The 5399-nt window shown below is 47.3% G+C and overlaps 1 long non-coding RNA gene across 1 annotated transcript; it reads right to left on the bottom strand.

Moving 5' to 3' along the window:
* Positions 1 to 534: 534 nt before the first annotated feature.
* LOC128311504 (uncharacterized) lies at positions 535 to 4950 on the bottom strand. The gene is made up of 2 exons (XR_008289951.1): positions 4615 to 4950; positions 535 to 912 (listed from the first exon to the last, which is right to left on the bottom strand). It is a non-coding gene; the product is annotated as an uncharacterized LOC128311504 (long non-coding RNA).
* Between the last annotated feature and the right edge of the window lie 449 nt (positions 4951 to 5399).

Raw genomic sequence — 5399 nt, 5'->3', positions numbered from 1 at the left:
CCATACCACGGCCCTAAAGGCTCTCTGATAGTTACTTGGCGGACCCTGGAGCGGAAATAGCACTTGCTGCTTGACTAGGTCCACCTTGGACCCAGGAGCCTGCTGGCTCCTCACTCACGCCCTCCGTGCTCCCCGCGCCCCATCAGTATTCCGAGCACCTCCGGCACGTAAAGACAAGGGGATCGGGAGAAGGGCAGTTGTAAGAGGGATGAACAGCCCTACCTCATTTTTATTGCCACCTTGCCAAAGTTCTATTATTACATTTCTCACTTCCCCTTAACATTAAAACATAACAGCACAGTGGCAAGTGGTTAAGTGCTATGAAATCAAACAAGCCTTGGTGTGAAACCCGCCCTGCCTCTTTCTAGCAGTGTGACCTTGAGAAATTTACTGAAATTCTTTGAGCCTCAGCTCCTTCCTCCATGCGGCAAGAGGAATGATGCCCAAGAGTTGTGTCATCGGGTGTTGGAAAGGGGGACGAGAGAACGAATGCAAAGGGCTTGGCATAGGCCCCCAAACACCGTAAGGCCACTGTCAATGGTAGCCAGTGTTATTTTTATTAAAGATACATAAGAGGTAACACATGTAGCACCCAGTAAGCATTAATCTGCAGGCCTCAGCAGGGAAGAACAAATCAGCACATGCATTAATTAGGACTCCTCATAACGGAAAGGACTTATCTGATACTTGCGATGCTTCCCGGGACGGAGGCAGGACCAGACTCACCATCTCCGGACCACAATCTGCCCTCAGGCAGTCTCAGGCCAGTGCAACCCCTCCTCTCCAGACTCACCGTGGTATCACATCTGTCACCCCCACCACGGGTTTCCTTAACGTCGCAACGAAGGCGGGGGGTGGGAAACGTATGTGGTATCTCAATAACTTGCTCCCACGGCAAAGACACAGAGATATCTGATGAAACATAATGAAAAAAATAAATAAGGACACAGCTTGAAATGGAGGAAGGAAGGAAGGAAGGAAGGGAAGACAGAAGGAATGAACAATAAAATAAAGAAAGCCCCAGGTTCTCAAAGGAACCCTCCATTTCAACTAGCAGCATTTATTGACCCAAAGAAGAAATGATAGAGCAAATAAATAGAGAAAAACATTTTAATTTTTGAAAGGGTGGCCATAAACATCACAGAGCCTAGGCTTCCAAAGCCCTTAGACGTAAGACAGCACGATGCTGTAAGATCAGGCTGTCAGCACTAGGTTAGAGGGAGAAAGTCAGAAGGGAAGAAGGGGATTGAGATGGTGAAGGCATCCACTGTGCACTCACCTCTCATGCACCAAGCAAAACACCAGGAAAGTTTGAGGAATCCAAGTGCTAAAGGATGGATTTCTTATCTCATTGTCCTACTTGAGTTCATATAGAATGTGGGCTTGGGGATAAAATAGATCAAATCCTATTTTCCTGGCTTTGTCACTTTCTATCCACGTGACTACGGGAGGATTATATAATCACTGTGTCATTTCTTAATCAATAAAAACAAAAAGAAGGGCGCCTGGGTGGCTCAGTCGGTGGAGCGTCCGACTTCAGCTCAGGTCATGCTCTCACGGCTCGTGGGTTCGAGCCCCGTATGGGGCTCTGTGCTGACAGCTCGGAGCCTGGAGCCTGCCTCGGATTCTGTGTCTCTCTCTCTCTCTGCCCCTCCCTGACTCGTGCTCTCTCTCTCTCTCTCAAAAATAAACATTTTTAAAAATTAAGAAAGAAAGAAAGAAAGAAAGAAAGAAAGAAAGAAAGAAAGAAAAAGAAAGAAAAACAAAAACAATAGACACCTTACTACCCATTACATAGGAGTGCAATCCTCAATCATTCTCAACACTTGCTGGGATAACACATACACACACATTCTCTCTCTCTCTCTCTCTTTCTCTCTCTCTCCCTCCCTCCCTTCTTCAACACATGAGTCAGGAATCTTCTGCTTATAAATGACAGAGATCCATTTTCAACCAGGAAGAAACAAACCAAGGGAGATTTATTAGTTCAAGGAACCGAACTGAACTGAACTTACTTGTCTCTCTCTGACCACTTTCTTTGTCCTTGCTTTTTATTTGTTGGCCTCATTCCCTCCCACTGACAACACCTTTGTGCCTGAGCTGGGAAAGATTGCCTCAAGCAGCTCTAGTTTTTCTATCCTTGCAACTCATAATCTCAAAAAGTGACCCAGATGTTTTCAGCAGAAGTATCTCAGGAAAGACTCTGATTGGTCTGTTTTGGGACACGTGTCCTGCTCTAAACCAATCCCTGCGGCCAACAGGATGGAACACTGTGACTAGGCAAGCCTAGCTCACATGCACACCCCCAGGGCAGGGGTTGGAGGGGAAGAGTAGGGTGGGTTTAGACACAACTAAGTTTTAGTTCCCCAAAGGAAATGGGGATTCCATTTCCAGTAGAAAGAGGAAAAGAGTCTTGGTAAGTAGGACTAACATATTCCCACTACACTCCACCCCTTGGCAGCCGAGAATACATACACTTTGCCAAAAATGTCCTTACACCATTGAATGCATCAATCTCCCCTACAACAGACATCCACTCAGTTCTCCTCAGAAAGAGAAACCAAGGTCTTTTCTGGATACTCAGTTCAAATCCAAGTCGTGGGTTTCTGTTCCCCAAGACAGATCTGGATGTAGCTCTTCATAGGCTGCTCACCTCCATCTGAACCTTTCTCTTCAACTTTTTTCACACCATGGACACCTCAGGAACCTACAAACTCCTCAGAATCATACTGAAGTGTATTGAGCAAAACATTATAGTTCCAATAACTATATATATTGGGTCCAATAACTAGCACAATTTCAAAAGTGACATCCATGAATGACATTTTGAGAATCTACCACAATCATCACATGATAAAAAAAAAAAATCTACGATCCATTGGTGACAAGTACTAATACTATCGTGGCCTGTTGCCCGCAATGATATCGGAAGGAAATGCTAAACTTTAGTTAAAGAGTACTGAAAATAAACATGACTTTTTCTCACTCAAGTTCACAGTCCCTTTACATTGATAGACCCCAGGTCAAGAACCCCACATCTAAATGGTAAATGTAACCACCCACAAGGTACCCCATAATCAGTTCTAAAGGCAAACAAGAAAATCACAAGAAAAGCTCCTTCTCTTTGGGAAGAGGAGAGGAGGGAACAACATACGAGGACCATAGCCCATGTTAGATATCCTTTTGGAGATGGGCGGCAGAAGTCCATGCTCCGGGAAGTGAGACCGTGGCTCAGAGTTGTGAGCCCTGCGAGAACACATTTGACCATTGTCTTCCATGGACTTCCCTAAGGAGGGCATATGAAACAATTCAGTTCTGGAGGACATGCCCACTTGGCAGCTCAACACCTGTCAGAACAGTTATAGGGGCCTGGGATTGCCTGGGAACTAAACAATCATACGCTCCTGCCTTCGTAAACCCGGGGCGGGTACTCTGGCAAAGCAGCGTCATTAAAACTCTTGATTAATGACCAGCCATCAGATTTCTCAACAAGACAACTGGTTAGTCATCAAAGCCAGTGTGGGCCTTAGATGTGGGCAAGCAGGACCTCTACTCTGATCTTAGTGCTTCAAGGGACCTCAGCTTTGAAGTCCTTTCCCTGAAATTTTCTTTTTTTTCTTTTGTTTTCTTTATCAATTTTTTTTAACGTTTATTTATTTTTGAGACAGAGAGAGACACAGCATGAATGGGGGAGGGTCAGAGAGAAGGCAACACAGAATCTGAAACAGGCTCCGGGCTCTGAGCTGTCAGCACAGAGCCTGATGCGGGACACGAACTTACGGACCGCGAGATCATGACCTGAGCTGAAGTCGGCCGCTTAACCGACTGAGCCACCCAGGTGCCCCTCCCTGAAATTTTCTAACTCCTCCCCTCCAATGCCTGAACTGGTCCAGAATACTATCTGGGCACCGCCTCTCATCTTACCACCCTGGGTCTGCATGGGTCCTGGTCACTGGAAGCAGCTACTCGAACATTTTCTATGTCCTCTAACAGTGACTAGGACCCACCCTCCAGGGCTGACAGCAGCATCTGTCTGGATGAGGCCGCCTGAGCCCAGACCAAGGCCTGCATGAGATTGCATCTCTGTTTATCCCCTTCGGGACACTCCGCAACCATCTACACCCCTCCCAACCCCCGGGGAGGGACTGATCAGGTGCTCTGAGGAACCCTGAGGCTCTGTCATATGGCATTGTCTTAGGGCCGGTTCCAGAAGGGCAGTCTGGGGAGCAGATCCTCTCTGCAGGCGCAGTATCCCTCTTGCAGAATCGCAAAGGCTGGGCCGTAAGTGTGGTGCTGGCACCGTTGATTTTGGTGTCTCCCATTTACACAGAATACAGGGTGAGTTCGGGGCTCTGGGATACCAACAGTCCACGGCTTACCCTTAAGTTTGAGCCATGGGTGCCAGCCATGTGTCAGCTACAATGTATCCTTGTCCTGGCTTCGGCACCATCGCGCTGTGTGCCTCCTGCTGCTGGCGCCCAGGGTGATCACCCACCTCTGCTTCAGGCTCCATCCCTAGTCCTCCAGGAGTATGCGTGCCCATCTCCTCCAAGGGCTCCCTAGACTGGTGCTCTGCAATGTCAACAGATCTTTCTGATCTAGGTCCACTCTTACCTTCAATCGATGAAACGCCATGCTCTCCTGGGCTGTCCTCGAGCCACGCAGGATAAGGGACGGACATCTCTTGCACAAATGAGACTTCTTCTCCATCTGCCTGTGGACCTCTCACCTATCCTCCCCACTGGCCATGAGGTGTGAAAAGCAGGGGTGAGGCCAACGTCAAAAGAGATTGTATTCTAGAAATGCAATGATGACGGCCTAAAGAGATCAAGGGAAAATACAGATGGAAGATGTGCTGTTCGGTGTTTAAACCATACAGTTCTCTTTTTTTATGAATATAATTTATTGTCACATTGGCTTACCTACAACACCCAGTGCTCATCCCAACAAGTGCCCTCCTCCATGCCCATCACCCACTTTCCCCCTCCCTCACCCCCCCACCCACCCTCAGTTTGTTCTCTGTATTTAAGAGTCTCTTGTGTAAGCCGTATAATTCTAAACAGTAAGTTTAACATGACCAGACAAGGGATTATCATTTGCATTTTCTTGCATACTCAGTAAGACTTGCATTTGTGACGGTCATCAATGAAACACAGCGGTGACCTTTGGGAGAGTCACTGGAAGCCAGAGTTCCTGGCGGCACTGTGGGTGACGCAGCATCCTGGGCACCATAACCAGCTTTGCATAGATGGAGTAAGTGGTATGAGGGAACTGAAAAGGCAAGAAGATCTGCATGATTCCATACAAACAGGTTCCGGAGAGCTCCGCTGTTGTAATAACAGTAGTGCTACCTTTTTCTTGTAGCAAGAGATATGAAATTACCCAGGAGTGACACATTC

The sequence above is a fragment of the Acinonyx jubatus genome, chromosome X, assembly GCF_027475565.1.
Source record: "Acinonyx jubatus isolate Ajub_Pintada_27869175 chromosome X, VMU_Ajub_asm_v1.0, whole genome shotgun sequence".
NCBI classification, from domain to species: Eukaryota; Metazoa; Chordata; class Mammalia; order Carnivora; family Felidae; genus Acinonyx; species Acinonyx jubatus.
The sequence above is the reverse complement of the archived record's forward strand: the minus strand, read 5'-3'. Positions and strand labels throughout refer to the sequence as shown.